The following is a 12,996-nucleotide window of genomic DNA, read 5'->3' on the forward strand; positions in this document are numbered from 1 at the left end:
TTATTGAATGGATAAATACAGGAATAAAATAGTATATTTTACAGGATATAAAAATTAATAATGAAGATTTACTTTGCAATTTAAGTGGAGAAAATCTGAAGCCATATTTTAAAAATGATATGAAATTATTGGAAGTACATTTTTTTCGCTTCTAATTTTAAAAAAGATTAGAAAGTGATGCCTATAGCATTGCTTTTTATCATTTACCATTTGGTTTTTAATGAAAATTTTAATTTTTATGGGGGTATTTATAAGTCAGAACCCAAACAAGGTCCTAACATTTGGCCATTGGGATAAAAGGTTTTTTTGTTTGTTTGTGTTTAATTTTTTATTGCAATAGGTTTCTGGGGAACAGGTGGTGTTTGGTTACATGAATAAGTTCTTTAGTTTTGATTTCTGAGATTGTGGTGCACCTATCACCCGAGCATTTTACCCTGTACCCAATGTGTAATCTTTTATCCCTTGCCACTCCCACTCTCTCCCCCAAGTCTCTAAAGTCCAATGTATCATTCTTATGCCTCTGTGTCTTCTTAGCTTAGCTCCCACATATAAGTGAGAACATATGATGTTTGGTTTTCCATTCCTGAGTTAATTCACTTAGAGTAATAGTTTCCAATTCCATCTGGGTTGCTGCAAATACCATCATTTCATTCCTTTTTATGGCTGAGTAGTATTCTATGCTAAATACATACCACATTTTCTTTATCTGCTCATTTCTTGATGGGCATTTGGGCTGGTTCCATATTTTTGTGGTGAAAAGGCAACACTTTTACACTGTTGGTAGGAAGGTAAACTAGTACAACGGCTATGGAAAACAGTGTGGAGATTCCTTAAAGAAGGAAAAGTAGATCCACTACTGTTTGATCTGGCAATTCCAGTGGGATTGCCGGATCAAATGGTGGATCTACTTTTCCTTCTTCACTCAGAGGAAAAGAAATCATTATATGAAAAAGATACTTGCACATGCATGTTTATAGCAGTATTGCATTTTAATATACTGCCTTCCATTATTGTTATTATGATATGCTTGGTAAAGTCTAAAAATGTACACAATATCAAACTTCACAGCACAATTATTGAGGGTCATTCAGAAGGACTCTGCAACAGTGTGGAATTCTAAGTAATGTGTTCTATTATGGTAAACTTAATTCAATTTGTTGGCAGTACTTCCACATTACAAATGAAAATGCAATCAGCTAGGCACTGACCATATGCACTTTTCTGTTACCATAGTTTTGCAAAATGCCTCATCTGCAAAAGCCCTCTTACTGGTTCACTGAATTTGCTTTTTGGGATTCTTGGCTGCACTTCCAAAGAAATGTTTTGTTATAGAAAGGGAAATGGAAGAATGAGGAACAAATCTAGGTCTGAACCTCTGCAGGAATAAGTAGGGGCTGAGGAATGGTTGTAGAGCTAAGGTGAGCAAGTGGTCTCTGAGGAGAAAAAAGCATGCCAAAGTATTTCTGAAGTACTAATTTCTGAAGTACTAATCTTGAAAAACTACTGAAGAGCACAACCCAGGATTTCAGTGGGTGGTTGGTTGAGTGGGTGGGGAGGAAGGAAGGAAGAGGAAGGAACCTGGAATAATAATAATAAATGCATGGCAGATGGACAGAAGAGACCAGAGATCAGGGTGAATAACTGAGCTATCTGTGTAGGAGTAAGTGTGACCAAATATCCTTCCCAAGCAAGGATGAAGGAAATAGGAATAGCATGGATTTGTGTTATGCTCAAGGCTGTTAAAATTTAAATATAGCATTGTTTATGTTAACCACCTTAAACATGTGCATTTAATGAAACTGTATGAAGGCTTAATTTATTAGAGCAATATGAAGTGAATATATAAGTTAGAAAAAGTTATTAATTTTGTGTGTGATAACCTTTGTCTTTGACAAATAATAGGTCAGTTCCTGACACTATTTCCTCATATATAAATGCAAAGGTTACTCCAAAATCAAACATGATTAAGAATAAATATGGTTTACATAATAACATATTTGTGTTTTATTTCAAACTGGTAGTTTTCTCCCTAAACTCATTGGCAATCTTCCTCATTTTCTATGCAACAAAGGGGTGTTGCAGAAAGCATTTATATTGTACTATATTACATACTTTCAAGAACCTTCCTCATGCCACACTGCCCAACACGGATGTGTTTATTTGAGAAATGTGCAAATTTGTTTACTCCTGGAAAGCCCATTATAACAGGAAACAAACAATCAACAAAATATTACTAATATAAAACTCTTAAAAATATGTTGATTATAAGTGTTCTCAGTTGGGAACAGCAATAAAGTAAAATAACATATTAAAAATGTGGCGTCGAGGCTATTTAAAGTATGCTTCTCATTAGAAATTTTGAACTGAATCCAGTAAAAAAGGCAGGCATTAAAAAAATTTTGAAAACCTTCTGGAAAAACATTCACAACCTTCAGGTTATGGAGCCAAACCGTAAGTTCAAAGACTTTTGACTTGTAATGGAAAGCTAGTAGGAAAAATGTAATTTATTTAAATGTATCAACCTTCAACAAAATGCTTAATTTTTAAATTTTATTTGTAAATAATACTGTAAAATATTAAAATGGGTTTTTAGAAATCAAGACACACAGGGCTAAAAAAAAAATCCCATATAATATCAAATTTCTTGAGCCTCTTGGATTACTGTCCAAATTGAATAACTGGTCAGATTTATTTAACTGAAAAGTTTCAATAATTCCAAAATACATATGTCATCTTAAAATATAGTAAGAAAAAAATCAAATACTACTTTTTCTATTCAATGTATTACTTTCCTTTCACTATTTCAAAATGATATAGCAAAAACATATTTCACGTTTGTCAATATGTTAAATGCTGTGAGTTTTGAAGAAACAATATATTATGTATTTAAAATTTTGTCTTTACATGTATTTAAATTGCTTCCTTAGGATTCCAAATCACTGCTAGATTTGTTGTTGTTGTCATTTGTTTGTATGGCATATATGTCGCATTTTCTCACAGTTATGGGACAGTTAGCAGAGAAAAACAGTTTATTCTCAACATTTGAATTCCATCTCTATCACTATGCCAAGATATTGAAGTTCTGTATGCTCTTTATATACTTTTTTCTTCCTCGGGAATGAAAATGGAATTGCTAATTATGGTCAAATTACACCAAGCAAAGGCAATACAATAGTTCTATTATTGACAGCTTTGATGATTTTAGAAAAATATATAGAAGGATAAATAGTTCTTAAATTTAAAAAGTAGCTTTGTGCATTCTTTCCTCCACATAAAAATAGTGCATTAGGCTGGGCGCAGTGGCTCATGCCTGTAATCCCAGCACTTTGAGAGGCTAAGGCTGGCAGATCACGAGGTCAGGAGTTCGAGACCAGGCTGACTGACATGGTGAAACCTCGTCTCTACTAAAAATACAAAAATTAGCAGGTGTGGTGGCCCACGCCTATAATCCCAGCTACTCAGGAGGCTGAGGCAGAAGAATTGCTTAAACCTGGGAGCCGGAGTTTGCAGTGAGCCAAGACTGTTCCACTGCACTCCAGCCTTGGGTAACAGAGCGAGACCCCGTCTCAAAAAAACCCACAAAAACAAAAAAACAAACAAAAAAACAAATAGTACATTATTTTTCTTTGTACATTTTATTAGTTACACTAAACATGTAAGAAAACAAGTAAAGATTTTCAAGGAAACATTTTTAAAAGCTGATAATTACTGCTTGGGAGGAACAAGAATGAGGCCTTCAGGGTCCTGATAATAAGCTCTATCTTGCCTTGGGTGCTGTTTACATGAGTGCATATATTTGTAAAAATTCATTGAGTTAGTTATACACTTTAACTTTATACATTTTCTCTATATATACTTTTATAGAAAGTTAAATTCATAAATAATGTCACCAATATAATTTCTTGGTTTATAGTTCTAAGGCAGAATGCTATAGTATATAACCAAATTTAGAAAAACAATACAAGAGGTTATTATTTGCGACTCTATGTATAAATATGTGACCTTATACAGTTTTTAACTGTGTCAGTGTCAACGAAGTATGGGGAAGCGCCAGCATGCCAGTTATTAATTTATTGCCTCTCTTATCCAAATCTATTCTTCTTTGCCCTTCCTTCTGTTGTTAGAGCTGCATACTGTAGACATTTCTCTTTTGCCAGCTGACTTGATGTTAGACTTTGCCAATTTAAGGGGCTGGAGGGACACTGCAAAGCCAGAACAGGAGAAAGAGACCTCGACTCCATTTTCCAGCGTGCTGTTTTCTATCTGGCACTTAGAGGTTTGGTATGTGAGGGATGTGGTACTCTTCACCTCTTGCTCAGCTGTAGCCTACACCCTCTGGCAAGATTCTCTGCCATTCAGGGGGCCACACCAAAAAACTATCTGTAGCTCATACACTCTGGGATCTACATACTCTATCTAGTAAGTTTCTCTGTCACCAACAGAGTTCCAGTGGTAGCCACAACCTCTCCAGAGATGTCTGAGTCTTAGACTTGGGGGTAGTGTGAGCGTATGAGTGCGTGTGTGGGACGCTTCTAAAGACATAAGTACCTGCTTGGTTCCCTCTCCCTCAGCTCTATAGGCGGTAGTTGCATTCTTTGGTTGCTTCTTCTGTAACATTGAATTCCTCCCTCCTTACCTCTTTAGTAGTTCACTTCCTCTTTACCTGTTAATAATTCTTTATATTAACTTTTCCTTATTCAAGTTACTAATGTGGTTTCTCCTGATTGGACCCTGACTGATACAGGCAGCCTCCTCATATATTACATAGAATAACAAATCAGAGTTTTCATATGAAAAAGGCTCAACGTCACTAATCATTACAGAAATGAAAATCAAAACCACAGTAAGATACCTTCTTACACTAGTCAGAATGACTATTATTAAAAAGTCAAAAAATAACAGATGCTGGTGAGGTTGTGGAAAAAAAAGGAACGCTTATACACTGTTGGTGGGAGTGCAAGTTAGTTCAGCCATTGTATAAAGCAGTTTGGCAATTCCTCAAATAACTTAGAATTGCCATTTGACACAGCAATCCAGTTATTGAGTGTATGCCCAAAGGAATATAAATTGTTCTATTATAAAGACACATGCATGTGTATGTTCAATGCAGCACTATTCACAATAGCAAAGACATGGAATAAATGTAAATGCCCACCAATGGTAGACCAGATAAAGAAAATGTGGTATATATACACAATGGAATACTATGCAGCCATAAAAAAGAAAGAGATCATGTCCTTTGCAGCAACATGGATAGAGTTGGAGGACATTATCCTAAACAAACTAAGGAAGAGAAAACCACATACCACATGTTCTCACTTAAAGTAGGAGCATACAACGAGAACACATGGATGCTAGGAGAGGAGCACAGACACTGCAGCCAACTTGAGGGTGGAGGGTGGGAGAAGGGAGAAAACCAGAAAAAAATACCTATCAGGTGCTACGCTTATTATCCAGGGGATGAAATTATCTGTACACCAAATCTCATGACACACAGTTTACATAGAACAAATATGCACATGTGCCCCTGAACCTAAAAGTTAAAAAAAAAATTAATAATAATAATCAAAAAAATTAAAATATAGAATTTACCCAGTTGCACCTTTTACTATTATATTTCATTCTGAAGCATTGATTATCTATTGAGGCTACAAAATTTTGTTTAGTCCTGAAAGTGGGATCATCATCTAAAATTGTTGTAATAAACAATCCAAATATCCTCTCAAACTGTAACTTTTTCCTCAACAAACACCTTGCTTAATTCATTTTAAAATTCATCTCATTCTGTATGTAAACAAGGTAGTGATCACAATTTTTGTGTAGTTACAAATATTTATTCCCACAACTTCATTTTGATTAAGTGAGCTCCTGTATATGACTCTTAAATTTAAAATTATTCATTGCTTTCTGACTTTCTTTTAGAAGTTGAAGTTAGATTATCCTAATTTCATTCGCAGTTTAAAAAAGAAAATAAACAGATGTATTGCTGAGAAATTATTTTAATTTGTGTAGGTGTCAGGATTGTGGTCTGCATTGATGAATAGATTACTTACATTCTTCTGTATTTGTGTTTCTTTTTTGATACCAGAATATACGTAAGATTTTTGTAACTCTTTGCTATACATTATGACTTATTCTTTATTTTAAAAATACACTATGGCAGGTATGCTGGCTCATACCTGTAATCTCAGCACTCTCAGTGCCTAGAGAGACCAAAGCAGGAGGATAGTTTGAGGCTAGGAGTTTCAAGACCAACTTGGACAACATGGAGAGACTTTGTCTTTACAAAATATTAAAAAATTAGCTGGGCATGGTGGCACATGCCTACAATTCTAGCTGCTCAGAGGCAGTAAGATCACCTGAGCCCAGGAATTTTAGGCTCCAGTGAGCTATGATTGTGCCACTGTACTCCAGCATGGGTGTCAGAGTGAGACCCTGTCTGTAATAATAATAATAATAATGCACTGTGATTGTATTCTTAGTGGATCGCTTAGGGTAAACTCCACCTTGTATTTGTCTGAGTTACTACCATTTTTCTTGTCTTCTCTCATGATCCCTTACTTTTCCTCAGTCCTTGAAGTGGGATGATTTAGCACCTCTACGAGAGAAGCCTTGGAATTCCCATCAACAACTTGCCTATGCCTTTTAGTTTCTTAACATTACTTTCAACCAAAACACATGGCACCTATGTTAAGCATTTTCCTCTGAGTTTATTTCAGTGACAGGGGCCATCCCATATCAAATGTTAAACATTTGTCCGTAGAAGCACTTAAAATATGTATGAACTGAAAGGTCACCATTATTTCCCCTCAAAATGCCTGATTTGAGGGGTCTTTCTCGGACAAATAGCATATTCTGATCACTAGCAACTGTAGTCATTTTGAAAGACACAGACTAACTTTCCTTTGGTGTTCTGAGATTCCATGTGTAGATAATGTATAGAAAGTACATTTGAAACAAAGATTATGGCTATTATCAAGGGATTGTTAAGCAGAAATTCATTGAATTATTAAACAGGGAAGTCATAAACAAAAATAAAATATAGGGATGCCAGGAATCTCCATCAGTCTATTTTTGAACATTGATTGTAAACTATAGAAATATTTCCAGGAATAATTAGGAGAACCGCGGATGGCTGTGCAATATTTTGCAGAAATTTAATTAAAAGCTGTGAAATGAGTAATCAAAATTAAATTGGAAAGCATAAATGGAGTAAAGATTATAAGCTTTAACTTACTTATGATTCTTTTTAGGGACACAATATATGCCGTGTTTTTCTTTTAGTCTTAGAACATAATGCATTTGCCTCTTATATAGCAGAGAAAGCATTAAAATTTGAATCAAAAGATCTAGGTGTGCACCACTGTGCAACTGTTTACCGCACACATAACCTTGGGATTAACCACTCTGAGACAGATTTTACGTATTTTACTCATCTTCTAGTTTTGTGAAACAATTCTAATGAAAATGCTTTGAAAGTCCAGGAACGAAGTATAGATGAGTGAATGAATAAATAAGACAATTCAAATAAAGTAAGATGGAGAGTTATGTGGAGGTTTAGGGATGTTTCAAATGGGACCAGGAGGGAAAACACTTAAATGTGAGGTAGACTTTAGGATTGTTTTGGAACAATATGCAGTTAAATATGATCTGGAAAAAACAGATTTTGTCTCAAGTAATTTTATTCAGAAAGAGAATTTGGAAGTCTCTTTCACTAAATATGTATGATGCATTAGCACACAAAATATTTGAATACAGCCATTTTGACCAAAAAAAAGTCAAATCAAGTGGAATTCTATCCACTTTCATTTATTGAACAAGTATAATTATGACTAAATTTAGTGTTACCATATAAAATAGCATAATGAAAGACGGCTGTGTGAATTACTAAAAGGGTACATTAAGATTTTTGCAGTAATCATCAGCTTAGATATTTATTTCTATAGCTATTGACTTCACTTATGCATTTATTTGTGAATGAATTAATACATTTACTTATGTATTAATTTTTTTCAAAAAATATTTGAGACCACTTATCTTATACCAACCCTATACTAAGTACCTGAGATACTTGCTTAATAACAGGTATGGTCACTGATTGTTTATTCTATTGTGAATCAGAGACATCAACAACTAATAACAATAATAATAGGGGCAGGTTCTAAAATTGATAGATAAACTGTCCTCTCATTGCCATTAATTCTGAAATTTACAAATTTCTGAAAAGTCTATAGTTGTATGCATAAACATCAAATGGGATTCTGTTTAAAATTCTTATTTCTGAAATGATGATGCTAGTAAAAGTACTAATAGTAATATAGAAAATTAAATTTCAAGTATCACTGAAGAGCTTTGGAGAAGCAACAAGTATAGTGGTAAAAAAAGTAGATTCTGGAGCCAAGTTCCCTGAGTTCAACTCTTTGTACTGACACTTATTAACTGAGATTTGAGCCGTTTAATCTATGTCTTAGTTTCTTCATCTATAAAATGGGAATAATAATGATAATAGTATACATCTCATAAGATTTTTATAAAGCTTAAATGAGTAAAACTTAGGGGAGTGACTGTCAGATAGTTAATACTATTTAAATATTACCACTGTTATTGAATACATGTTTTTTATATTGCTAGGTACTAGACTAAGTGTTTTGTGTTAATAACACAGCATATTAGATTATTTAATTCCCAGAATAACTCTATAAAGTAGGCACTCAGTCATTCATGAGACATTAACTGAGTACCCACTATACATTATAAAGCCTCCTAATTGCTAGGATTATAACCGTGAACAAATAAAAGTTGCTGCCCTACCTTGTATTTTATAGGACCCCTGGGAGCTTAAAGTTAATAATAATTTAATTATTCACTTGAAAATAACTAAAAGAGTAAAATTGAATTGTTTGTAGCCCAAAGGATAAATATGTGTAGTGATGGATATCCAATTTTTTATGATGTGGCTGTTACACATTGCATGCCTGCACCAAAATATCTCATGTACCCCATAAATATATACACCTACTATGTACCCACAAAAATTAAATTTTTTTTTATAGTTGTTACCCTTTGGGTGCTTACATCCTAACGAGGGAAGAAAGTCCAGATATAAAATGTATCCTATGTAATATGCCAGGTAGTGAGGCATGCTGTGGAATACGGAGTGATGGACCCAGCAGTCAGGTAAGTTCAAATGCCAAAGTAATTAGTTTGAAATGCATAATTTTTTTCAGTTTGATTAATTTCCTAAACTATTATTATATTTGTTCAAAACCAAACAATTTTCTTATTTTAACTTCATTTTGTAATGTATTTCTTGAATTCTGATTCTTTTATTCCAAAGGTACAAAGAAAGAGTATGCCCCCCAATTCCTATAAAATTGCCCCCCATTCCTATAAAAATAGGAATAACTTATTTTTCTTACTCCAAAGCATTTGTCTAAGAAATAATTGCAGAGAAAAGCACAGGTGAGCAAGTGTTAGAAAATGAAATGTTCATCTAAATCCATCCCTGAGAGACAGGCTCTGTAAATAGACAGTAAGGTAATAGACCCTGGAACCAAACTGCCTGGATTCAAATTCTTTTGCTACCACTTTTTAACTGTGTAATATTAAGCAAGTTATGCCACTTCTTTGTGTTTCCTTATTTGTAGATGCAAATAATAAAAGTAATTTTCACAGACTAATTGAGAGGTTTAAATGAGTAAAAATGGACAAAACACTTAGGGTGCAGTCTGATACATAAGTAAAAAAGTTATGAATTCATATGTTGTCTGACCTGTTTATGTAATGTATTATATATAACGCAATAATGCAATAATATAAATATTACTATGTTTTCTCTAAATAATATTAAAATACATTGGTAGTTATAAGAATTGCCTTACCAAAATTCAGGGTTAAATTTACTTATCCTCATACAAACTTAATTTTTTTCTCACTGTTAGCTGGGGATAATAATACTTCATAAAGGATCTTATAAAGATATAATATATTTGTGTATATGTACAAATGTGTTATATAATATAATCCAAAGCTAGGGAACCTTGGTTGTATAAAGAATGTCATATTGATTTCTATTTATCAAATTGTAATGGAATTATCTTTGTCTTTAATAAGATGCATCTATAGGAAAATGAACATTTTAGTTGTCACAGAGACCACTGACAGACTGTGTTTTAGATTTATACTGAAGTTAGACATGATACTAATGATCTTTTCCTAGATGAATAGTTGTCAACTGTAATAAACAAAATTATATTTTGCTTTTATAAAAAAAGTGTCTTTTCCCAAAGTGAGTATCATGGAATTTGATTTCTTTCTAGTAAATCAAACTTATCCACATACCCTTTTTCTTTCAACACTTGAAGTTTTTATTTTGCTATTTTAAAGATTTACATGAAAGGTTTTAAAAGAAATAAAATCCATTAGAATTTGTACATTTTGCCTATATTTTAAAATGTCTTTTCATCTTAATTAAATATTAATTTGTTAAAATATGCTTTTCCAGCTTAGAGATTGAAATGTCTTTTCCAGAACCTAGGAAATGACTTGAAAAAAATTGCTAAAACAGATTTGTTCTTTCTTCTCTTACGCTAATAGGTAATTTGATTTTGTTCTTTTTTTTATAATTGAAGCCTCATACTTCTTAAAATAGCTTCTAAAATGTAACTTTGTGCCATAAGTATGTGTCCTAAAGTATGTACCGTATAGTTTTATTCTCTCGAAATCTGCAAATCTTGGTAATAAAAAACCCCCAGCATTGTATATTATCACAATATGTAGCTTGCGCTACATCATCTTTTAAAACAAAATTTCAGTGCCAGCTCTGTGTTTTGGAACTGTTTGAAGAATGAAGAAGACACGGTTTCTATGTGAAGTGCTTATACTGTGAGTTAAACAAACAGAACAGAAGAGCCCCAGAAAAATACACCAGATGTGCAGGTGGTAGTTAAATCAACAAGAAATCTGATTTCATCAGTATTAGATTTCATTAGCAGTGATCTTTTCTTCTTTAGAAATATAGGAATATAGTGGAAAAATAAGTCATTATGCAGAATTTGATGGCTCCCACCATAGTGAAAATACTGCTCAGGAAAAAATCTGACTCTAAATAAAAGGACAAAGTGAACTGCACGTAAAGCATAAAACCAAATGAGTAGGAAGAGAAAACAAAGAATGTAAACGAGGTTGAGTAGAGGATATTTGAGTGGAGGCAGTGATATATAAATCATATTTATAGCAAAGATCTGTAAAACAAATTTAAAAATTTTACTAAAATTGAATAGTACAGGCAATCATAATTTAATAAAACCAGATAACTATATAGGTACATTGTTAGTGTCATAGATTAATATTTTGACTAAATAAATATCATAAGAAAAATGGCAAATGAAGATGCAACAAACACCATTATTAATCCCAAGAAAATAGATTGATGAATAAGAGAATGGAGATAAATAAGAATAAATGCATAACCACAGCATAACAGGAACTCTTTGGAATGACAATATATATTACTTAGATCTTAAGTACCAGGTATCTTTTTAGTGACTCTAAATACATATTTCCATGTGTATAAAAACCAAAAACTGAAACAGAAAGTACTTAAGGATATTACTCCGAGAGGTATTGCCACAATCTTGTGGGTGAAAGATGAGCACTGAATTTCACTAAAGTTGTAAGTAAGATTTTTTGTTTGTTTTGTTTTGTCTTTTGAGACAGGGTTTTGCTCTGCCACCCAGGCTGGAGTGCGGTGGCATGATCTCTGCTCATTGCAACCTCCACTTCTTGGGCTCAAGCCATCCTACTACCTCAGACTCCTGAGTAGCTGTGTCTGTAGGCACGTGCCACCATTCTCGGCTAATTTTTAAATTTTTTGTAGAGATGGGGTCCCACTTTATTGTCCAGGCTGTTCTTGAACTTCTGGGCTTAAGACATTCTCTCACCTCGGCCTCCCAAAGTGCTGAGATTCTAGGCATGAACCACCGCACCCAACCTAGGAAGATGTTTATAGTTGACAAGATGCTCTCTCACTATTTTTCAAATCCTAAAGAACTAAAGATTTTGAATCTTCTTCACTGGAACCATCCACAGCAAAACAAAATATGTGTGTCAGTCCTACTAGTCATTGAAAACCTGTCATTTTATTAAATAATATTAACAATTAATTAGTATTTACTAGGTTCTTACTAGGTATTCCTAAGGGATTCTCACATATCTTTTATCTTTAATTAAAACAGTAACTAACTTGATGATGTCTATCTTTGACAAAAGAGGAAACTAAAACAAAGCAGATTTAAGCAACTTGCCCAATTCTCAGAGCTAATGCACCAGAGCCTTAATACATTGGCCCAAGGCCATTGATCTCAGAGCCTATGGGATTTGCCATTCCTTGACCCTCCTAATAAAATTAAAAATTTTCATTAAATGCAACACACACTAATATCAACACCAATCCTATCTATTTTAGATCACGTTGACTTATATAAATCACCAAATATTTTGGTAGAAAACAAAAATTATATTTAATGATTTGGTTGTTAAGGTTTTCAAAGCATTTACTGAAGCATTAACCTACACTAGGGTAGATGAAGTGATGCTACCTTTGCTTCACTCACCATGCAATATTGTAGTCATATCATAGTTCTCTCAATCCATCATCATAGCATTTGCTAGATGTTTGACTTGTGCAGTAGCTGCACATTAGAAGCATATTGAAAGCTTTAAAAGCTATTGGGCCAGGGGTGGTGGCTCAGGCCTGTAATTCCAGAACTCTGGAAGGCCAAGGCAGGCAGATCACTTGAGGTCAAGAGTTCGAGACCAGCTTGGCCAATATGGGGAAACCCTGTCTCTACTAAGAAGACAAAAATCAGCTGGGCATGGTGGTGGGCACCTGTAATCCTATAATCCCAGCTACTTGGATGGCTAAGGCATGAAAATCGCTTGAACAGCAGCAAGGTGGGGAGCCAGAGGGTGCGATGAGCCTAGATCGTACTACTG

General features: G+C 33.9%; 1 protein-coding gene across 1 annotated transcript in view; it reads left to right on the forward strand.

Annotated features, from left to right (window-relative positions):
- Positions 1 to 12,996, forward strand: part of AGMO (alkylglycerol monooxygenase) — a 345,679-nt gene that overhangs the window by 17,200 nt on the left and 315,483 nt on the right.

The sequence above is a fragment of the Hylobates moloch genome, unplaced genomic scaffold (genome assembly GCF_009828535.3).
Source record: "Hylobates moloch isolate HMO894 unplaced genomic scaffold, HMol_V3 SCAFFOLD_1, whole genome shotgun sequence".
Taxonomy (NCBI): domain Eukaryota; kingdom Metazoa; phylum Chordata; class Mammalia; order Primates; family Hylobatidae; genus Hylobates; species Hylobates moloch.